This window comes from Pectinophora gossypiella, chromosome 8, assembly GCF_024362695.1.
Source record: "Pectinophora gossypiella chromosome 8, ilPecGoss1.1, whole genome shotgun sequence".
NCBI classification, from domain to species: Eukaryota; Metazoa; Arthropoda; class Insecta; order Lepidoptera; family Gelechiidae; genus Pectinophora; species Pectinophora gossypiella.
The window spans coordinates 12,073,858-12,099,169 of NC_065411.1; the positions used below are offsets into that span (position 1 = coordinate 12,073,858).

The following is a 25,312-nucleotide window of genomic DNA, read 5'->3' on the forward strand; positions in this document are numbered from 1 at the left end:
TCTGTTAAAATCCAAAATCCATTGATTAAAAATTGTATCTAAAAATCCGGGTCTAACGAGGGTAAAGAGCGGAGGTTAAAAGAATTTCGATACTAGTTATCTAATAAAGACTAAACCTTAAAATAACTACCGAAAAAAATATTCGGACCTGGAAACAAGATTTAGATTTGCGTTTCGACGAGATTTTATGCCATAAGAAATGATGCTGACAGATGTCTTTGAGCCCTCATAAAATGTCAGGATATGATCGTCAGCTGTGACAGATTGCTTTCCGAGTGACTATGTGGTAGCAAACATCTGCTGCGTTTGGGAAGGCATGTAAATTGGCGTTTTAGTTGAGCTTTATGTGCTAGTTTCCTGTAAAAAAATATTTTCAGTGAGATCAAGTGTTTTTTATCTTTCTTACTCATATCGCAAGTTTATAGGGTTTTCTGGGAGTCTGATAAAAAGCAGAAATGCTAGTAGGGTAATAAGAAGAAAAGTCGATGATAGATGGGTCTACACATCACCAACTAAAGTTGGTGGACAAAAAAAATCTTCAACCCTTCAATCTGCAACAAAATTTTATCAACACAAAGATCTTATAAATAAAAACATTTTCGATACTTTGAGGTCTATTTTCTAAGCGTTTATTTTAAATTACTGACGTCTATGACGTGTATTTTTTTTTTGCTTTTGGTGTTCGCTTCGTTGACCTTATGATGGTTTTTTTATATTTTTGCATTTTTCGTTACATTTACATTCAGTAAGTAAGTATGTATGCAAAATAATCACTCCTGAAACTATCCGATTAAACCTTAAAGGCACACTCACACACACTGCTACAATTCTTATCTGAATACCTCAAATGACGGATCCAAAAGTGACCGTACAACTATTTTTATGGCATTTTGCGCAGTTCATAAGTCATCCAATTTCTAACAAATTGTGTACTACCCGTCATTCTCGGTCATATTAGGATGTAGAACGAAACTCTACCTTCACTACAAGAACGAGTTGAAAAGCATCTGAACGCATTCTGTGCTTTTTTTACTGCCAGTGAGGCAGGCACTTGTCTGCACTCCAATTAATTTAAATCTTAGTCATTTGTTTCTGCTCTCTCCCATAGTGCCAGTTCTAGCTCCAAACAGCAGTTCCCTCGGGGTATAAACTGGGCCAGTTCCGTCGTAGTTAGTTATCTGTGCCTTATCTATTTTGTGGCGATTATATAACGGGACAATCACAATGCATTTCTCAGAACTATGCCCAGAATATTATGTATTGGTCGCTAAGGGTTTAATTAATATAGGGTGTCAGTGACATCGTAACAAATACTGAAGGGGATGATTCAGACCGTGATTCTGAGTTAATATCAAGTGGAATTTTCCGTCGCAAAACTCATAAAATATTTAGTGTTTTTGGAACTGTTCTCAGTTCCATACTTTTGCGATTGAAAATCCCTCATCATCAGCCGTATGACGCCCACTGCTGGGCATAGGTCTCCCCCAAGGATCTCCACGACGATCGGTCCTGCGCTGCCCGCATCCAGCGGCTTCCCGCGACCTTCACCAGATCGTCGGCCCACCTTGTAGCGGGCCTACCCACTGAGCGTCGTCCGACACGTGGTCGCCACTCCAGAACCTTTCCGCCCCATCGGCCATCGGTTCTCCTCGCTATGTGTCCTGCCCACTGCCACTTCAGCTTTGCAATTCTCCGAGCTATGTCGGTGACTTTAGTTCTCCTGCGGATCTCCTCATTTCTGATTCGATCCAGCAGGGAAATACCGAGCATAGCTCTCTCCATTGCACGCTGAAAATCCCACGTGATATCAACTGAGAATTATGGTCTGAATCATTCTTTAAAGTTTTCGTTACAATGTCACAAGACCCTGTATATAAAGATTAGGAAATCATGGAGAAAGATAATTCGCATTAATGAATTTACAAAATACGCATGTAACAACTTTAATGAACGACTAACATCCAAAGTCGTAAAACATTTGACATTTTAATGAATCTATAATTAATTTCGAGAGTTCTTTTTGGCCCAATTTCTCAATCGAATGCATGTTTTTATTATGCAAAATAACAATGACAGAAAATATAAGAAATTTGCATAACATTATTTGAAATTTTTCAATAACATTATTAATATTGTATCTCTTTCCATAACATTATGAAAACTTTTTTTGACAACACGGAACACAAATAGGTAGGTAATAAGATCAATTTAAGCAAATAATACTGTTTTTTTAAAGAATGTCACTCACCTTTTAACAGTTGAAGAAAATATCAGTGAAGAACTTCTATGTTATCAATTACATACACTTCACTACACTACGATATTACGGATAACTTTCATACTATGACCAGCACGCGAAAACCTGAAACAAATTAAAACTCAATTAGTTTGTGGTATAGTTCAGATCGGATTGGACCTCAACTCCTGGCAGTTGGATTGATTGACAGGTTTTGTAACGGAAAAACAGTCTTTGAAGTTCGTTTTGCCTGCGAATAACTGTTGTTTTACAAAGGACTGTTAAGAGGACTACCATGTACCTACTTGCTTTGTAACACCTAAACTGTTTGTGACTTGCCATAAATACATGGTGTTAATGACATTGTAACGAATACTGAGGGGGATGATTGAACTGATTCGAAACTGACTCATTGCGTTGCTTTTTAGTTGCTACTGCAATTACGGCTTCTCTATGTTTACCATCAGGCATAGTTGAGCCAACATACTTGGCCAATTTAAAAAATAACCTATCACATTGGTCTAACAAAAACCTCAGTGTGGGTATTAAGTAGTTCATTATGCGATTGATGTACCTCTGACTAGCCCAGTCCAGCATAGATGCTATCATAACATTGATCAATATAGGCCAATACAAAACGTTAATGTACATAAGGAGGTAAATACTAAATACCAATAAGCTTCGAGTAGTTATGTACCTATATCTACACAAACATAATTGTCTTATTCTGAAAGCACTATAACTATATTCCATTGAATACGAAATCCACTCACGTTCCTTTGTTCAAGTCCACGAATATTTCACAATAGACGTATTCTAAATACATACGAACATAAATCAATTTATTAGTGAATACGGAGCTCGTCCAAAATTATTGTAAGTACCTACAAGAAGCGGTATGATTACGTTTCATGGTTTTAACAGCCCCCTTGATCTACTGAGTTAGAGCGTTTGGTGTATGATTTGTTAGTCCGGGTTCAATTCTTGAAGAGAAGAATCCCGATTTTAGAAGCCGTACGTTGGTTTGGGTAGAAGTTTAATCTCCACGCGATCATTTCCAGACAAGTGGTAGGCAAATGTCAACCGAAAATTGTCTATAATTGGATCAAGCCAAACAGGGCGTAATCTGTTTCCATATAACACACTGTTTAGTCTCAGGTGCGGTCACGAGTACTAATATGTAAACACTTTGAAACCATGTCACAATAACTTTTTTGACGAATGAAACCGTAAGTCTCATTAAATGTCAAGTTTGATAGTGCGACAGGGTTCTAAAGTGACATGACTGTACATTAGAACGCTGTTAGAAATAAGTTGTGCGTTTTGTCATCAAATCTATTTCAATTTCAATTTATGGTCATCATCAATTTAAGAGCCACGCTCTTGTCGGTGCAGCATTTTCCATGCTACTTTTTTAGGGAAAAATAGGGCAGTGGTTAGTGGTTGGTGGGCAATTCTTGGTATCAAATTGTATTGTGTTTTGCCAAAATAAATAAAACAGTCTCTTTTCAAAGGCAAAGCAAAACTTACATTTATGATTTAGAAGTAGCCACTTTTGAAATAACGATTATTGCCGCGTTTTCAAAGCGTTGGCTGTTAAACCAGTGACACGAATAACGACTACATCGTGTAAGGAGTTTGTTGTTCGCCCTGCCAACCCCGGGATGGCTTTAGCAACTTTGTTGGCATGTGAACTTAATGCAGCGTGCTCCAACTTCGCGGTAATACCGCTTAACTGCGGGAACTCAACTATGTCGAAGTGAAATAGTCGCATACATAAATAATGTTATGATTTAAACACTTTTTTAGAGGAAACCTCCCCCCCACCACCACCACCACAAGCCCCGATCTCATCCGCTTTTTGAGGGGCAGCCTGCGACCTGCGCCCAGTAGTGGGACGTAACAGGCTGCTTATGTTATGCCTTAACAAACTGTGTACAGAAGTAAAACTTAAAATTAAAATTTGATCCTTAGTTTGGTTAAGATATTACAGCCTGATCACCTGATTCCCTGAAAGTAAGATGAACCGTGCTTCGGAAGGTACATTAAGTCGTTGGTCCCGGTTACTATTTACTGATGTAGCTAAGTTAGTAGAAGTTACATGTGCCATTTTGGCGGCTCATTAGTAACTGACACTAGGGTTGGTAATCCACCTAATAACCCACACAATTGAGGATGATTGTAAACTGAAGATCTCAATTAGAAATAAGACCTCTTTTTGGTATATTTTTTTCATTGTTCTGTCTATAACAAAGAATAATCCTTAGTTTCCTATCGCTTAAAATTACCTACAAAGCGCTTTGCTATTTGGGAATTGTTTTATTACTTTATGATATTACCCGGCTGGACTATAAAAGACTGATTAGATGGATGGACTAATAGGTCACGATCTACATCCTGAACAAAGTAAAATAGAGACCATATTACAATGTAAATAGAAAATACCTCCACGTACAATGTAGGTTAGTGCTCTGGCACCAGCAAATGTGACGTGCCTTATATTATAGGTTACAATGACGTCCGAAGCTTTTAGTTATCAAGTTATGCATTAGCCAGTATTCGTTTATCGAATATCGTATTTGCATTACTAGTGTATGTAGATTTATCGTCCATTTCGGTGTATCTCTGACTCTCCAATGCTCTCTGTGCCTTTTGTTAGTTTGCCTCAGGTACGGTCACGAGCATTGGTACCATGTATACACTTTGGTACCATGTCACATTAACTTTTTTGACATATTGAACTGTAAGTCTCACTTATGTCAAATATGTTAGTGCGACAGAGTCCTAAGGTGGGTACATTATATTGCTCATGACTGTATGCCTGTGTTACTTAATTTTATTCTGAGTAGAACTTAAGCTAACAACAGATCAATATTGTTCGATTTGCGTCATATTCGAGACTGGTCAGTTTTTAAACTCGTCATATCCCAGATGCGTCACTCGTCATTGTTATTTTACAGTCGCGAAAAAAAAGAAAGTATCGATTTTCGGATTTTCTGGTTCCGTAGGCTAGTAGTTAATTCCGGCCGAGTAGTTAATGCCATCTGCGGCAAATCTACAATAAGTCACGAAAAAAAAAGGATTTTCTGGAGTTATAAGCACTATTACAGAACTGACAATTTTTGTTCTGTCAATTTAAAAAGTTTGGAAGCCATCCAGTGGCATTACGTGCCGAATTCTCCTGATGACGTCATAAGATTTTTTCAAATTAAAAAATCGACCTTGGCTTTGTTGTATAATAGTGATTTTAATTCCATATAAAACTGCGCGCATGATTAGGCGCGTATGATTCGGTAGAATCTGTATCTGCTTTCAGCAATACAGTCAGCCTTTGTCTATTTAATTTCCCCAACACAGAAGGCAAAGCCAAGTGTAGGTTATTAAAAATAGACTCATTAATAAGCAGATATTTTAAATTGTGACAGGTCGTACGATTCGGAAGTATTTTTGTCGGTTTACATAGTTAACACGAAAGTTTTTTACCCAATAAGTTATACAGAAGAAAATCTAAAACCTTAACCGTATCGTCAGATAAAAATAAAGTACACAAGACTTGAATAATAAAAATACTTAACTCAATAATTTCACACTAAGCTTTTTTATAGCACCTATTATGACTGAGTAGTAACCTCATTTGTTACATCTTATGAAAACCTTTTTACATGTTTCTACTTACTTACAGCAAAATTGAAAAGTCGACTGATCATACTTATATCCATATCCACAGCAGAAATTTCAATAAACGCTGCCTCGGGATCGTACAATGTAAGTGTTCAACTTAGTCCTGGAGCGGCTATCAGCGCACCGAGATAGAGTTTTAATAGTCCATCCGGTGTCGAGTCATCTTTACCACTATGTCGCAAGATTGTATACAATCGGTTAAAGTGCTGGATAGGAATATTTTTTATTCACATGCATACACCTCATACTTTTTAGGTGTGACAGTATGCGTATCTTGTATTATATATCAATGTTATCACGATCAACAATTGATTTATTAACAGTTTTTTTTTTGACGTGACTTATTGTAAATTTGCCGCAGGTGGCATTAATTACTTGGCCGGACAAATGGGGAGCGCTGAAGGCTCTCACCCGGTACAACGTTTAAGACAACATGCCTGAGGGTGCCCAGTTCGGCGCGAACCTCGGCTCAAGGCGTCGTTGAGAGGAAAAATATTTGAAAGAATTAAACCCTAGTGAGTCGATAGCGATAAGCGCTGATTGAGGGAAATCGTCGACCACGCCGGCGGGGTCGGTATCGGGGTCCTGAAATGTTTGGTGTCGCGAGCTGATTGGCTGCCTCTATGGCTAGAGTAATCGGGTCGTCGGGATCGTATGTCCTTCCAATGTCCTAACCAAATTAGGGATCACGAAGTGATTTTTGTGATATGTCCCCACCGGGATTCAAACCCGGGACCTCCGGATCGTGAGTCCAACGCTCAACCATTGGACCACGGAGGCCTCGGCGACTTGAAAGCGATTCAAACAGTTACCCGTTTGGTACCCGGTTAGGATGGATTGCCCATTAGTGAAACACTGGAATGAGATCCATAATTATGGGTTCCAGGCCGGTAATTTTTTATAATAAGCTTTTTTTGTTCGCCAATGACACACTAACATTAGTTTTTAAGTAATTTATGACTAACATATTATGGTCCTTAGATTGAAATAAATGCTTATATTATTATTTCAAAATTATTTTTGTTAACCGCTAGATTTAATTTCTCAACAAATTCAGTTAAATCGTACGTTTCAAAGGTAAACCGGTGAGCGGGAGTAGCATCTGTTTTCACTGACTGTTTTTGACAGTTCCGTAACGAAATACACATCAAAGTGATATGTAGCGTTATATGAGAAAGAAGAGGAAGGAAATGGAAACGTGTAATCAATATTAGAAGAACATTCTAACGACGAAAAAGGCAATATTCGGTTATAAAGTTCATTGTGAAAAGCTTTTAAAATCCGTGTTTTAGCGTCTGATTTTCGACTTATAAATAAGTACTAGGTTAAAAATGAGTTGTTTAAGATTATGCTTTCGGAACATAAAAAAACATAATTCATAAAAAAGCACAATTTCCGAAAGCATAATCTCAAACTTTTCTTAAACAACTCTCAAAACTTTCTTAAAAAAATTTCTTAATCTTAAACAACTGTCAAAAATAACATAAATACTTTATTGCACAAACAGGAAAAAACAAAATACAAAACAAAAGAGAAATAAAAAAAAAAACAAAAAAAATGTGTAATAATATGCGGTTTTAATAAGGGGGGGTAATAAAGGCCACACGAAGAAAATGACAGTATTACTTTCCTAGATGAATTGCTTTGATGTGGCCTTTATGACCCCCCTGGTATAAAAAAGTTAATTCTGACAGTTATTTATTTTTAATACAAGATAACTCAAAATAAATCACAAAGTTATTTAAGTAAACAAAAACTATGGATAAATAGACCGTCACCCAAGACAAGTCTACAGTAGCCAAAAAAAAACATTCGTTAGAATGTAACTCTATACGACGATAATTTGAAATGAATAGCGGTACCAAATAAACATTTCCATTAAGGCATTAGCGTCGAACATACAAAACTCCTTTGGGATAAAAGCCCGTAATGTGGACGGGCCATAAAAGATACACGAGAAACAATAGTCACTGAGGACGTGACGCGTTTTAAGGACCAAAGCGAGAATAAGGACCAATGTCAGAGGTTTGTGAATGAAATTACAAGAGCCTTGGAGTAATATGCGACTGGCCACGTAATGGGAATCAAAATCAGTAAGTGCCCAAGGGAGCAATGACGCTGATAACTCAACACGAAGTTCTGAAACTTCGTACTTTTACGGAGATGGCCATTCGTACTTGACCCATGCCTGTTTATCACTGTTGGGATGAGTGGAAAACTTACAAAACTTTTGGTGTTTATGTCTTTCAGGTTAGCTTAAGTATCCTTAAGGTGTTGATAGACTTGAGCATTCACTTGCAACAGAATATCGAGCATTCCCCGTTTTTATATTTGTCGAACTGAATAACGAGCCGAGCCAAGCATAGAGCCAAACATTGCTATGAACAGAATATATGAATAGAATGGTCGCTAAAATATTCTCGTTTTGTAACATTCGCACAAATGCTCATTACAAGTGAATGCTCAAGTTTAGGGCGTTTTCGTACTATTCCGATTCTTATATAATCCGAATCCGTCAATGCGAAGTGACCGTAGAACTAAACTAATCTAATCATATCTAATCTAGTCTACAAGATCCCACCGCTGGGCAAAGGCCTTTCCTTCCTCTTTCATTTTATCCCGGTCCTGTGCCAGAACTACTACCACCGTAGAACTATTTGTAGTAATTTGCTACTACCCGTCATTATCGGATTGGGATTGGATAAGAATCGGACGTGAAATGAATGAATGAAAATAGCTTTTATTCACTAACTTCAAAAGTTACAAAGTAGTTAGTAGATGATTTTCTTACGTTTAATTGTTAGTAAGTACAATAGCTATCTAAAGTTCTATATTAATATTTATTAACTTAAATCAGCATCGTTAACAGTTAGGTTGTCTCGTGACATAGGCCTCCGCTAGCAGAATCGGGTGCGAAAAAATAAATAAATGGATTTGACGATATTTTTTCCGTATATGAGGTACCTAGAGAGGGGCGATAGTAAAGGGTCCATTACATAATATATATATAATATTTTGACGTATCTATCATATGACACGCATAGGAAGATAACCATAATATTTATAGTATTTTGTCCCAGAATAGATTTGCATGGAATACTAATAAAGACCCCGCCGGTATGGTCGACCATTTCCCTCATCAACTCATTATACTATCCTTCTTCTATCGTGTGGGTTGTGAGGTGGAGTACCAACCTCATCAACCCTGGTGTTAGGATAACTATTGACCCGCCAAAGGCCCCTGTAACAACTACTTACTTACATCAGTAAGTAGTAACTGGGACCAACGGTTTAAAGTGCCTTCCGAAGCACGGATCATGTTACTTTCAGTACTATAATAATAGCAAATTAAGTTCCAAGAGCATCCAAAGTCAGAACTTAATTGTATCTCAGCAAATTATTTGAGAGAAAATTGTTTTAGTTTATTACAAAAGTTTATGCATCTAGTTTGATATAATGTCAGAGAAAGTAATTTTAATTGTTGAAGTTATAAAATATTTTCTGTTTAAGGGAATGTCATTACTATAAAAAAGTTCTTATATTCAAATTCTCGAGCTTTTAACTTTGTTCGAAAATTATAATTTGATATTTTTTAATTTAGTGAATGATAATCATTCGGTGAATTAGACCGCCAGAATGATAAAAAATAAAAAGAGTCCCATCTACGATGAATGTAGGACATCTCTAATGAAGCAAAGTTCCAACCACATTTCTCTTAACGTTGGTTATAATTTTAGAACTTAAATTACAGCTACCCTGCTACGACGAGGTAAGTTTGATGAACAAGTCATGTCCTCGCAAACGCAAAAAGTTGGTCCCTAAATCAGTGAGTGCCCGCATTTAAAAAGTTATGTGCGATATTTTTGCTGGACAATTTTCTAGGTTTTCCTGAACACTGTGGTTGCGATAATTGTTATTTGCTCTTCGAATGCGATCAAGTTTATATTTAATAACCTAATCATTAACATCTCCCTAGCGTTATTCATAGGGCCCGTTTACCTAACCTGAAAATTTGTCAGGTACAGTTTTTTTAATTTAATTTTTTTTCCATCATCCGATAATACCCAGGGGCCACATCCAAGCAATTCATCTAATAGGCAATATTGCAATTTTACATTTGCGCAAACAAAATAATGTCAAATAATAATATTGCATTTTTAAATGAATTGTTTCGATGTGGCCTTTTTAACCCTAAAAAGACCTTACAGAATTAAGTTGACAGCACACGTCAAACGGATTGCATATGAGCGAGATACCTATTTTATTGGCCCGGGTTATTCTTTCATTCCAAAATTAACAGCTGTCAATCGTTCGTCCCTTTCCTTTTTGGCGAATCGAAAACGAAGGATATAATTTAAAATCAAATTAGGAGTTGTCTGCAGGAATCGGGGCCAATGATTGTTAAGTCTTCAATATGTTGAGGATTCAATAGCTAAACATAAAAGAACAATTACCTCTATGCATTGCATCTTCTGAACTAACACATCCATTACGGTTCTAGGTTAATGTAAAGGTATACAACCACTGCCATATATCAAAGTAACCCCCAGTGTATACTTGAAGGCAGCAAATAAGACTAAGCGACACTTGCGCTAGTTTTACTCAGTTTTAAATCTGTTAGTGTTCAGGAAGAGTCGCAAACCTGAAGGTTTCTTGTTCAATTTAGCTAATATTGCCGTTTTCATTTAATAGAAACTAGGTCTGACGTCTAAAGTAATTTTAACAAGGAAAGAATTGCAAATAAATAGAAAGAATTGTCCTTGAACAGACACAGTTGAAAAATGCTACACTATTAAGTTATAACATAATACAAGCTCACAACTATATCCCATTTGGGGTAGTTAAAGGTACATCCGTCGCAAGATGAACTAAGTAACCACACCTCACCGAGCTTTCTGTTAGACCAACATAGGTGGTGAGCCGTGTCGCCGTCTATAATGGTCGAGCCAACTGTGTTAGTGATAACTGCACTTAAGATAAATCAATTACTTCTTCTTCTTCTAAACATAAGAAGAAGAAGAATACTTATTGGGACTTAAGTTTAATAAGAAGAAGAAACTAAGAAAAGAAACAAAATAGATGAACTCAGTTCTCAGGTGTGTACCAGGTGATTACGGCAAAAACCTTTTAAAGCCGATTGCCATTAAAAGAGCTCAATGTTTGACGTTGGACCACCCGACTGAAATGATAATGAACGGATTTCGATCGTATTTTTCGTCAGCTTACTCAGAATGACAATGTCTTTGCAAAGGATTGAAAGTTGTATCTCAACGAAAATTAAAATTGAATAGAAGGGAAAACAAATGTTTATCTTATTTTCTTTTTGGAATAAATTAACAGAAATCTTGTTTTCCTTTTTCTGTAATCCGTTTATCTACTTATCCTGGCCATCAAACGCCAGTTTCGGCCCATTTCGCACCCTTAAGTCAAAGATTGGGCGAGTCGAATCAAGGATGGGCAAATGGGATTATCGGGATCCTTTCCGCGTGAATACCTCGTTATCGACAGACGCTGGATCTATCGTCGATGACAGATCCCTTCCGCGACGCGTCGGGAACCAGTCGACTGAAATACTTTACTTATTACATACACATGTCCCGCACCCTATGGGAAAAGTCCCAATTAGACTGGCAAAATAACCAACTTCAATGGTGACAAGAAAACGATTCTTTTTCTTTTTGATATATAAGACCTAACCTGTAATGGGCCGGTTTTCGCTTCGCAGGTTGGAAGCTCAGAGAGGCCTTAGCTGTAAAAACCGGACCTGTTCATTCTTCAGGTTAGGTATGCGAATCCTGTGAAAACGGGATAACTCTATGGAGATAGTGATACTACTACACAAATCAAATATGTAGGTACGTTAAGCCGCAAAGTCCAATCAGTTTCTTGAAAAGTAATAAATTAACTGGTTGTTACAAGGTTGCATGTCGTTTCTGTAATAGACCAAAAACACCAACAATTTATGGTTCATAATTTCACCACTGTATACAAATAATTCGCTGGGCTCAGTGACTGAACTTTTGCTCTTTGATTGTACCTAAATAAAAAAATACGAAACTAAGGATGGCCATTTTAGGCGTACTTCCGATATCAAATAACTTGACTCTTCGGCGCTTAAATAAAATTCGTAGGCGTCATCGATTGCTGCTATTCCGGGAATAGAAGAACATAAAAAACTTTTCTTACTAGCAATTTAGCTATGTAGTACTTGTTATTTTATAGAGAGATACGCCCGACCGGTTGACGGTTGCGATTGCGCACGGTTTGGCTGCGACTTGCCGACTACCTACAGATCGATATTATTGTGATGCCTGCTCTACACGTCTACTGATAGTTATCTATTTATTTATTAAGTCTGTTATAGCTAATTATTTTGTTTTTGCTTGGAAAATACAGTGAGGGATGAATGGCAGCATCGAGTCGATCATCATCATCATGTCGTTCAAACCATATCGTAGGGGACTCCTAAATATCTATCCCGGGTCGTTGTTGTGGTGGGCTCTGATGTGGCTGGCGAAACCGAACTTCGACTTGAAGATCCGGTCACACGGCACACATTGAAGAGTCGATACAATGCTGGTAGAATAATAATAATAATGATGTATTGTGTTTAAAATAAATAAAAAATAAATGTCCTTTAGCTCCAAAACTCAGTGAATGAACTAAAGATCTCGCATCCATAAAGATCTCGGGGTAGCACAGGAGTTCGTTCTCAAAATTTACACTGTACTCTGCTTTGCGCCACATTTATCACCCAAGATCCCTCCCAATAGTTTTCAAATGAAGTCGAAAAGTGACCGATCGTTGGAAATATACTATGTCAGTACTCTCTGTCTCCAAACAGGGGGTTATGCACCCCTTCACATTTACTCTGGTAAATTGAAAGCGTAGGGGAAGATTGATGGTGCATTATTGGTAGCAGGAAATTGAGAGTAAAGGTTTGCGTGACAAATGGGGAGTAATAAAAATCTTGAGACGATGCTTACTGTTTAGAAAACGGGAAACCTTTTATTTGTGTGACATTTTTATATTGTGTTGAATGAAGACATCGAAATCCTCTAATAAGTAGGTAGTATGATTAGGTATTTTTAAATAAATATTTTCTTCGTTCTGGATTATAGTTTTAAAAACTAGAGTTGTGTAAACATCAGTCAAAGGCCAAAGGTATAAAGGATAAGGGGTAAGGAATTAAATCTCTTTGATGGCAGACATTGGAGCCGTAGTAGCCCAGTTGGTAGAACGCTTGCCTCTTACTTTGAGGTCGCAGGTTCGAATTCAGCACAGGTCTAAACCAATAATTGTCGAATTTGTTTCCGAATTCATGTTTGGATCATAAATGATTATCACGTGGTCAGCGGAAACCCACCCATCGTGAGGAAAACCACATTCCCGAGAAATGCATCTTCGGAGGTAAGTGACCTAACCTGAATAGGGGTGGTTTTCCCTTCGCGGGTTGGAAGGTCAGACAAGCAGTCGCTTCTGTAAAAAACCGGACCTGTCAAATTTTCAGGTTAGGTAAGCGGACCCTGTGAAAACGAGGAAAATGGGAGATGTATGATGGCAGATATTTTTAAACTACTATCATCAAACTACATAAACTATAAACACCATTTTAGTATCGTCATCAACTGTATTCCAGTCAAAACTATTCACAGCACAAATATGCACAGTCCTAAATCTCCAATATATAAAGCTAAAATATCAATTACAGTTTGGACGAGACTCCACTAAGAGACGTTCATAAAGTAAATATTTAAACAGACTGTCTGGCATGTAATGAGGGCAGTACTTGTATCAACATTTTCAGTAGTTATAGTGTACCGTTGCAATATGCAGTAAGACTGACGTGGATATTCTTAGAGTGATACGACACGATATTGGTGGGTCCGCTACGACGCCGACGCTAACGTTTTACAAAATCTAATATAACATGAGCTCACGAATATATGAGGTAGTCAGAGGTACAAACATCGCAAGATGAATTAAGTCTCCCACGCCTCATCGAGCTTTCTGTTAGATCAACGTTATAGTTGAGCCGTATCGCTATGTACCTACAATGGCCGACAGTGGTGGTTTACAAATTTAAATGCAAGTAGACGTATACGAATACCGTTATATTTCGTTAGCTTTCTAACCGTTCATTTCGTATTTGGTATTTGGCATTTGGACGGAAGGAAAGAGGGAAACCACTGTCCTATTTTTCCCTAGAAAAGTAGCATGAGGAATGCTGCATCGACAAGAGCGTGTCTCTTAAATTAGTGATGATGATGAAGTAAAAGCAATGCAACTTGGTTAGACTCTCTGAACGGTGGTGCTCCCTTTCATTAGGGCGGTAAAGGACTTTTTTAAATCCAATTTCAATTGTTTAAGAATTGTGTCTAAAAAAACCGGGCCTTAATAGGTTAAATCACAATGACGAGTCACTCGATGCGTCGCGTCATTGTAGCACTTAATACATTTAAATCCTTACGTTGCGACAACGTAACGGAGCGCCATCGTTCGTGTGGCCGTTCTGTTACATGCGATTAGCTACAAAGGGAATTGGACAAACCCCTTCTCACCACAACTCGCGCCTCGATTACTTTAAAAGCACATTTTGGGGAAAATACACGAACATAAGGTCTACAGAGACCTCGTGTGTGAATCGTCTCCTTTGCTTAAATATAGAAAATGAAACTACGTTTTATGGATGTGGTTCACCCTACTCAGGCTCAATCTAGATAAAAATGTCGTTTTCTAAGGTCTGCTGAAAGCTTTTAGAAGTAAGTGTGTAAGTGGCTTTGGTCGGTTTACTATTCTTTAATGTATTTTAAACTTATATATTTATTCTGTCTTTAATGAGATTTTCTCAGGTTTTCCCCGAACTAGGTACTTTTTAAATATTACATTTTGTCAATGTACTTACTTAGAACTTTAAATGCAAATGACTTATATTTAAACAGCAAGAAGCGTTTAATTATTCTTAATGACTACGCTTGCCTAGGATAGACAACTTAATTATTACTACGTCTGTAAAGCAAATTCTGCCGAAACTAATTCAAATATCCTGCTTGATATAATTACAGTTGGATTCAAAAGCTCTCAAACGCGGTAAATGAGGAAACCTCTAAGTACTTAAATGATGTTTTCAAATAATATAATATAAATAGCCTCTATTTAATAACCTCTATTAATACGCTGCTGGGCACAGGGCTCCTCTCAAGCAACTGGAGGTACGGTGCATACTTCACCACGCTGCTTCAATGCGGATTTTGTGGAGGTGTTCTGGGCTCGTAGCCTGAGACCAATAAATCAACGTGTCTTCCCAAATACGGAATCATCTTTCTTTACCGGGCCGCAATGTCATATACATTTTTTTAAGAAATTTGTTTCGCCCGTACTTATATCTATATATGCATAGATACAACGTATAAACTTATACCTAGGCGTAAGTACATAAATGTCGGCAAAATAAATTCCAAAATCTACATAGTTACGTACACGGATATTATATATTATACGCGTACCTATAGACGTGAAATATTGGGTTTACCTTTTATGTTCTACGAGTAAAAATATACTCGGCACGTGTTTCCTCCCGCAAGCATTGCCTTCTTTACCTTACATTTATATTTCGGAGGCAAAATTTGTCTTCTCACACCGAATGATTTCACGCAGGCTTATGTGGGTGTGCAAGGGTGAGCCCTGGCTTTGTCTGCCAGAATTTCTATTCCATTTGTATGTTATCTGTGAGCGTATTTCATATTGTTTATCGCATTTCGTGCGTGAAATTCTACTTCTTATTGACTGAAAATGTTGTGTTTGTGAACTAAGGATGTTTTTTTGTTTTAAACTTATTCTAGGATGTTCGCGAATGTAGAGCGACATAAAATTTACCGCGGTCGTATGTCAATCTGTCCTAAAAATTCTAGTACCACGGAATATGACCACGGCTATGTCCTAAACATAAACTAAACACTATTCGATAAATATTTTCTTGTTTCACGATTTTTCCGTAATATTTATTGACTTGTAACTCGGCTTTTTGGAGAGAACGTGAACGACGTGGTTGCTTTCTTCATTGAATAATCTAAATAATTAAGTAATACGAAGTGGTATTTTGTGGTTCGCATTAAGTTACTCGGATAACATTCGTGATAGTTTCATTGTATCGGAATATTCAATAAAAAAAGTCTATCTGTTTTTGCTTCGTTCCAAGAAACCGCTTTATAACTCAAAAGTTTTTGCAAACTTTTGAGTCAATTCGTTTTGGGTTCGGAGGAGTCTGTTCCGAGGGTGGGCGCCTAGGTTTCATCGTTCATAGTCATCATCTTTCATCATTTTATTAATCATCATCATCAGACTTGTCTCTATGGGCATAGTTCCCTTTGGCTTGCCACTCGGGGAAAACCAAAAGGAAAAAAAAAGAATTTTCATCAGTCTAAGGAGTCTCAGTAACCACCCACAGATGCACCTTACCCCCTTACCCTAATATTATCAACTTGACAAGTCTTGACATAACGTCGATATTAACATTTTAAACCGAACCGACCAAAGGCAAAGGCATGCTTCAGACTACTTAAGAAGAAGTTTATCATAAATTGAAAATAAAATACAATCCGGAATATCTTCTTAAGTAGGTAAGTCTCTTCACTCTTCTCGTAGAGCCTCTGTAGAGACAATCTATCTATATCAAAAGACATTTAAAATCACAAATAGGTCAGCGGTGTTAGTTGGTCTGCAATGAAATGCCTCATAAACGTAAAATTCGGCATATGTTCTAAAGTGCAGCTCTTCGCGGCCACGCCGCCTGAAACACAATTATTCTAGACCAAAAGGCCTTTCAAATGACATATCAATCATTGGTGTAGGTAGTCTAGACAAAAAGTTTGCCTCTATCAGATTCTTCTCAAGTACAGGGGTGTTAAAATAGCCACATCGAAGCAATTAATCTAAGAAAGCAATGTTGCAATTTGACATTTACGCATATAAAACTAAGTGCGCAATGCAAACAAATGTGAAATAGCAATATTGCTTTCTTAGATGAATTGCTTCGATGTGGCCATTTTAACCCCCCAGCTCTTTCAAAATAGCTGCAAGAAGTAATTAATCCACATCAAAAACCTTCTATCAAAGTGTGTTGTTTATTTTGCCGTGTACCTCGATGACATTTTGATTGGATGTTGCGTGTGAAGCACAAATGGTTCAGAATTATAGTTGTAGCTGTTAACGAGATATAGAAATACATCGGCGGTCCTGACGTCAGGATGACCGGCATATGAGACATACCAATTAGTGCTCAAAGCTTTTAAGTACATAATATTATCTTCTTCTCTTCTATCGTGTGGGTTGTGAGGTAGAGTACCAATTTCATCGACCCTGGTATCAGGGTTATTATTGACATGGCTAATGTAACGACTACTTACTTACATCAGTAAGTAGTAACCGGGACCAACGGCTTAATGTGGATTCCGAAGCACGAATACATAAATAAATAAATCTTACTTTCGGACAATCAGGTGATCAGCCTGTAATATCCTAACCAAACTAGGGACCTCAAAGTATTTTTTGTGATATGTCCCCACCGGGAATCGAACCAAGGACCTCCGGATCGTGAGCCCAACGCTCAACCACTGGACCACGGAGGACAAACATTTAACACTGTTTGTTCGGTGGACAAATATTCATTGTCTTTGTACATTTCAGCACAAAATTCGTACAATCTTTCCGAATATATTTTATTAAGATATGTGATACTATATAGGCGGTCCTGACGTTCACCTTATATTTTATTTGTTATCAACGAACCTTAAATATTCACATCTCTATAAAATACCTGTTGTGTAAAATGGGAATCTATTTTGCATCAAAGAGTATTGATACGAGTATAACAATCTCGTTCAATATTGAATAAAATATAATAGAAAATGTGCTCACGGTTCCATCTCTCAGAACTTACTATTGAATAGATTGAAGACTCAAAAGTGAATGGAATCTCTATTCAGTAAGAACATATTTAATATATAATAATATTATTATATACTTAAGTTTGATATTGGAGCTTGTAAATCAATAAAATAATCGGTAAAAAACTTTTAAGTTAAACAGTTTTATTTTATGTGCACTGAAAATTAGAAAATAAATAAATAGTTACTTACCTATCAACCTACGTAGGTGGTCCCGGTCATTACTATCTCTGATGGTAGTGGTCGTCATAACATGAAGCATGTCAGCGGCCGAAGGGTGGTTCATGAAAGAGCACTAATACCACGGTTTGCTTGGTAGGTAAACTAAGCAGCCTACACCACAACATGTAGGTATTTTGAACTTCTAGTTCAGAAATAATTCAGAGTTCAGAGTAAATTTTAAGCATATTAGACTAAAATAAAAACGTGGTCAATCAGTGGATGGATGACGCAGGGCAACCCATAACTTAACTCATTGTAGAAATCCATCGTAATTAATAGGACGAAAACCCGTTTGTCGCTAAGTGAACTAAATACAAGATTGAACTTCTACTGTCAATTTGTAATTGTTCTTTATGTTGTGTTTACCTATACAATGTATACATTTGTAAATAAAGTGTTTAGAATTTAATTGAACGCGCCGTATGCTTACCTAGTTCAGCATTTTGTTTTTCTTGTACCTATAGTATCTATGGCAAGCTCACCCCCTATTACTAGCGAGGAATGGGTGTATATAGGTATCCCTTCGGGGATATAGTTATTATGATAATAAGCATCGTCGCAATTAATGTCTAAGCCATCGCGACTTCGAAACATATCGAATTCTTTCGCTTTTCGGTTGCTCTCAAGTAGCTCTTCAGAAGATAATATCGGATATATTTTCTGGGCCGCGAACACACGAACAAGGTTTCGAGGTCAAGAGTGGCTGGAATACTTCGAGTGCTCTGCTACCGACAGTCAGTTATATTCCTCTCCGCAACGCCACAAATCATTGCTGGAAATACTAGAATTAGTAGCACTACAAACGTAGCATAGCGGTATGTATTTATTACGAGTTTCCAGGGTTTCGCGGTCAGAATCCGTGTAATTTTGTTCATTATGAGACTCTTTATATGAATGGAAATGGAAATTTGTTACTAGGCTTACAAGCTTAAATGTTATGTGACCGAAATAGCTTGAAAAAATTTATTCGTACTTTTTGCCTATTTCACCTACTTACCTGTAATTACCAACATTGTTTAATTGAGACTTCTGTGATTGAGCTTTGGCTCTCGATTCGGAGGTCCTGAGTTCTGAATCCTTAGTTTGGTTAGAATTGTTTGATTGTAAGCTGATTGACCGAAAGTAAGTTGATTCGCGGCCATATTTTTTGACTGTAACTCGCTTTCGAAAATATATACCCAATTAAGAACTTGTCATTTGCAAACTGAGGCAGGTACATATTTAGAGCGATTCAAATATAGGGTCCCGTGCTTCGGAGGGCACGTCAGTCCCGGCTACCTCGTTAAATGAACCATGTCAGAATTGTTCGACAATCATTGTTTCATGTAGGGATAGTTTACTAAAACCAAAAATGTGTTTTGGAACCCTAGAAAATGACTTATTCGACACGTGCTAGTCAAAACTCTAGTAGTAGCAACAGCTATAAAAATATTTTAACTACACACAGACATAAATAGAGCTGTTTATGTATTATACGTAAACTCATCTTCATTACCTAGAGTAGTTATCTTTAGAAACTTGTCTGAGGCACTTTATATTCATAATCAATCAAACTAACTTAGATGATTGAATAATTCGATATAGGTAGGTAAACTTTGAAAGTAATAAATCAATTAGTTAATTGAGCAAAACTTGTGCACGTGCTTGCGAATAAGTATCTACTTACTTAAATTCGCTACGGCCGCTGTTAAGTACATTTGTATGTAAATGTATGATAACTACCTGTAATATTAGGTCTTTTACTTTACCTATGAAAATTCTGTTTTAATTTATAAAAAAATCCAAGTTCAGAGTTTGCCAAAGAGCAATAGAGCGCAGCATACTAGGTGTAAAACGAATCTATCGAGTTAAAAACACTGTGCTGCGCTCAAAAACTGGTATAGCTGACGTTGGCAAGAAGACCGCCAGGCTAAAGTGGGACTGGGCTGGACATGGACGTGTGCCGCATGCATCCGGAACGATGGGCAAAGATCATCACGCACTGGGTACCACAGGACGGACACCGTAGACGTGGTAGACCCCGGAAACGATGGCGCGATGATCTCGACGGTTATCGAAAAGACTGGATAGAGCTCGCACAGAACCGGGATACTTGGAAAGACATAGGGGAGGCCTTTGTCCAGCAGTGGGATCATAATAGGCTAATAATAATAATAATAACAATTTATAAAAACACAAATAAATATTTTTCAATGTTTCTGTATGCCAATTTTATCACATAACGTCACGACTATATCTTAATTGAGGTAGTCCGGGGTAACTAAATAACCACGTCTTACCGAGCTTCCTGAATATTATAGTTTATTACTATTTTAGTATACGACTTACAATTCGTAACAAGTGTCTCACAGTCAAGTAAACGTGGAGCAACCCTCATCAACCTGAATATACATTTATTATTTAGGTAAGTAATACTCTTAGTTTAGGTGACAACACGTCCACGTCCAAAACTGACACCAGGTACCAGTTGCCTCGTTATGAAAACAGTAGTGGTCAACTGGCCCCATATCATTTATTGTGCCAACGACCTCCGTGGTCCAGCGGTTGCGTGTTGGGCTCACGATCCGGAGGTCCCGGGTTCGATTTCCGGTGAGGATTGTTGGCAACATCAAAAGTCTGATTATATTTTACTGTGATATATTTTGCTATGGCAATTTTACAGGACTTACGCCACGGACTTTGCCGACGAGGCATGTTTATCTTTTCTTGCTAATTATGTAAATTAGTTTTTAATTCAATACAGTCCATTTAACAAACATCTCGAAGAGGTTTTATTTACCGGAGCAATCATCGCCTCCAACAGGGATATATCACAAAAATTACTATGTGGTCCCTAGTTTGGTTAGAACCTTACTGACTGATCACCAGATTGTCCGAAAGTAAGATGATCCGTGCTTCGGAAGGCACGTTAAGCCGTTGGGCCCGGTTACTACATACTGATGTAAGTAAGTAGTCGTTACATGAGTTATGTCTCAATAATAATTTAAACCTGACGCCAGGGTTGCTGAGGTTGGTACTCCACCTTACAACCCACAAGATAGAAGAAGATTTATTGAGCGCATCAGAATGGCCGGTCACTCGTATTTTGTCGGCGTATTTTAATTAAAACACATAATAACGGGTTCTTACCGCAAGTGCCATTATCATGGTACTTGCAACAGTGTTGAAATATCGGGAGTCTCATATCCCTATTTTAAACGCGGTAAGAACCCGTTATTATTTGTTTTAATTATGATAATAACCGCGTAAACTTAAAACGGCGTATTTTAAGTTGGAATGGTGCTCAATAATTGTTGCCCACTCAAAACGCATCGTGTGGCTCACTCTACAAAGATATACGTCGAACTACAAGCGGTAATAATAATAATAATAAAAAAGTTTATTTAGGTATGAACATTATTATTATTTGATCATTCGCCGCAACGTTTGCAGCAAACAAGCACGTTTCATCCTGTTTCCGGTGGCACATAGTTGCCAAATGCCAATGCCAAAATACACGGGATTTTGCTGAACAAAACTATGTTGGTAATCTACAAAATGCGAGCGAATCGCTTATCTTTTAATAGCGGCACGACCTGGCTTCGCCTGGATATTTTTTTGCCTTTTAAGGTAACAGTTAAAACCGCATACAAAACCAGTTCAGTGGTTTAAGAGTTTAGACCGGTGGCATATCGTCGTTGCCAATTTAAAAGCTTTGTGTCACCCTCACCAAATTTATTTTTGTCAGGATCGAATAGTATTTTGCTCCTAAAACTTTCAGTACAAACTCTTATGTACATAAATATCAATTATCTTTTAATATTTTTAACACACAGTCATACAAAAAAATCCAGCCAGAAGTTTTTTATTTTAATTTCTGTAAAATTGACACGATTGCACGTAATAGATTTTAAATTGGCAACGACGATATACGCTATGCATGTTACAGTTGATTGACAGAAGGTCCACCAGAAAGTATACAATGGTATGATTATGAAATAATATTTCATCAGTTTCTATTAAATATACTTCAGTGAACACTTCGTGAGGAAACCCACATACCCGAATGTGTATTCGAAGGTATGTAACCTGACCTGTCTTGGGCTGGTTTCTCCTTCGGGATAAAAGGTCAGACAAAAACAAACCGGACTTGTCAAATCTTTAGGATAGGTAAGCGGACCCTGTGAAAAACCGGATAACGGAGATGATGGATGATGGTTTTTATTATTTCCCAGTTCAGGAATAAAGCATTAGTGGCCTCGATTCCTCCAGACACCTCCTAATTTTATTTTAAGACAATTTATATAGGTTATAGCTATTATTTTCTTATCAGCCGAAATGGATAGAGACGGGTGATTTTCAACAATTTAATGTTAAAACAAATGAATAACCCGGGCGAATTAAATAGGCATCTCGCTGGTATGCAATCCGTTTGACGTGCTGTCTACTTTGTTGGGTTATTGGCCGATGTAATTTTTTTAGACGGTTGTTTTAGATTTCTGTTTTAAATTGACGTGTGCTTCATAAATTTTATGTCTGTGGATTACACGTCCCTTTCTTTTTCAGTGGATAAGAAAATGACAGGTATAACTTAAAATAAAATTAGATGGCGTCTGCAATAATTAGCACCAATGTTTCGTAAATCGGCTCTGATGTATATCATGTTAGACACAAAACAATAGTTGACAAAACAATGACAAATAGCTCAGTGACAGGTACCTGTCAATTCGAAGATAAGGCCACCAGTTATGATCGGGGCCTAAATGTTTTAAACAAAGACAATATTTAAGGTAATTTTTCTTTGATGATTTACATCTTGAAAAACAAAATAATATACTAAACAATAATTATAATAAAAAATAGAAAATACCTTAACTAAACATTGTAGCTGTAACAGGAATCCCTGTTTAGTCAACAAGCCCCCCCCCCCTCGCCTCACCCTTCGCAAAGGTCCCCATGACACTCACCGCGTTGCCACGTTGAATGGCGATGGACAGCCTTTGCATCAGGTAGGACCCGAAGCGAGCATCACATCCCCTCTCTCGTAACCGACGCCTAATCTCCTTGACAAAGTTAAGGGCGTCCGATCCCCAACATCCCGTGGTCTCGAAGGCCAAAGGGACAAAGTGGTACTTGGCCCCCAGAACAGCTTACTTGTCCCGCTTTCTGTTTGCTGCAGCTTCAGCAGCCGCATCGGCGTTCCGCACTGTGCTCTTGAGATTAATTTTATTTTTTATAATCTCCCCTTTCGATTTATTTTAGACTAATCTACATTTCTCTATTACATAACAAATAAAGTTACATTTTCTCGTATTAGCTCGTGTAATTAATTATTAAAATCGTCGTACGGACTCATAGAAGTGTACGTATATTTACATTCAAAACCAGCTTTTGTGAATTCAAAACGCCAACGCCAAATTGGCGCTACATTTCGTTGCAAATAAAGCGTGTTAACTGTTAACCCGCTCCGTTTTCCACGAAACACAGTTGCCTAACCCAGCCAGGGTAAATACATCGGAGCTCTGGTGAAAGCCATAACGAGGTGCTATTTGCTCCATAAAATCAATGCGAATCCGACGGTAGGTCATTAATCAATCATACAGAATGAGTAGATTTCTCCTTTTGCCTGAACACGTCACCACTACATTGCAGCTTTTGATGTAATCAAAGCCGTTTGTATTTGGTTACCCGTTCAGTGCCAATCAAATGGCTCTGTTGACAATTTGAAAGGAGTCTCATGTTGACTTTGCCTATGTGTAATTTCCTTGGCGGTCGAGTGTGTTCGTGATCTTGATCTTCTTATTTGATTGAAGTGTAGTCAAAGGCACCATTGAATGGCAAGTTATCAACTTCAGTAATTAAAAAATTTACCTAAGTAAATATTTCTGATGTAGGCACTAAAAGCTAAGAAGGATTTTTTGAAAATTCAAGTTCTCAACCACTCCATAGTAACCCTGACCAAGGATTAACGGCCTCCGTGGTCCAGTGGTTGAGCGTTGTGCTCACGATCCAGAGGTCCCGGGTTCAAATCCCGGTGGGGACAAATCACTTTGTGATCCCTAATTAGGTTAGGACATTACAGGCTGATCACATAATTGTCCAAACGTAAGATGATTCGTGCTTCGAAAAGCTCGTTAAACCATTGGTCCCGGTTAGTACTGACTGACGTAAGTACGTAGTCGTTACATGAGTCATGTCAGGGGCCTTTGGCGGCTCAATAATAACCCTTATACCAGGGTTGATGAGGTTGGTAATCCACCTTATAACCCACACGGTAGAAGAACAAAACCAGGGTTGATAAGGTCGGTTGTGACTTCACAACACACACGAGAGAAGAGGACCCCGAACTTCACCAAAACGGAAACCAAAGTAATCGATAACAGCTAGTACAATACATAAAATAGCACCGCCCTCTGTATTCAAATATTCTCATCATCATCAATTTAAGAGCCACGCTCTTGTCGGTGTAGCATTTTCCATTCCAGTCACCGTCACCAGTCAGTCTACATGTTCTAATTAAAAAAATTCAACAAATAAACATTGAAAACACAAATACATATTAAAACATTTTGGAGACCTCTACCAGACCACGAATTGTGATTTGAAAAATTAATATTACCTCCCCGAAGAAAATAGCTCACAGTGTGTACATTACTAATGGATTCCCGCACCAATAAAAATAAAAGTAAAGTGAACAAAGAATTTATAATTCAGGAATGTAACGCTCAGAAAAAATTATATAATAAAACACTGTATTTATATTTACTAAACGATTGTACAGTCACGAATACTAATATGTATTGTATACACTTTGAAACCATGTCACATTAACTTTTTTGACAAATTAAAGCGTCAGTCTCATTAAATGTAAATATGATAGTGCGACAGGGTTCTAAAGTGAGTACATGATATTGCTCATGACTGTACGCGTATTTTTCCTGATTGCGTACAGCCGCTTCATGAATTTTACATGGGACGTGCTTCTGTGTCGGATTCAGGATTTAATAACTGAGCTGTTTACAATGTTATTCAATTATGCATTACAAACATACGTAAGTACTCGCCAGACTACGGTTGCGACTATATTTCACAAACACCTCGAGATAGGCTGAGTTGTCGCGAGAAGAGAATTTGCAACAAGTTCTGACATTGTCTATACCAAAACGTCAACCATATAATACATAATAATAATGAAAGTTCCAGCATTACGGTAACCGGTAATAGGTACTATTAGTGAACGCAACCAGAT

General features: G+C 37.6%; 1 long non-coding RNA gene across 1 annotated transcript in view; it reads right to left on the reverse strand.

Annotated features, from left to right (window-relative positions):
- The window catches only part of LOC126368680 (uncharacterized), a 77,597-nt gene that overhangs the window by 48,183 nt on the left and 4,102 nt on the right, over positions 1 to 25,312 (reverse strand). The window contains exon 2 of the long non-coding RNA XR_007566625.1: positions 2,249 to 2,362. This is a non-coding gene — a long non-coding RNA (uncharacterized LOC126368680). The remainder of the gene's footprint in view (positions 1 to 2,248; positions 2,363 to 25,312) is intronic.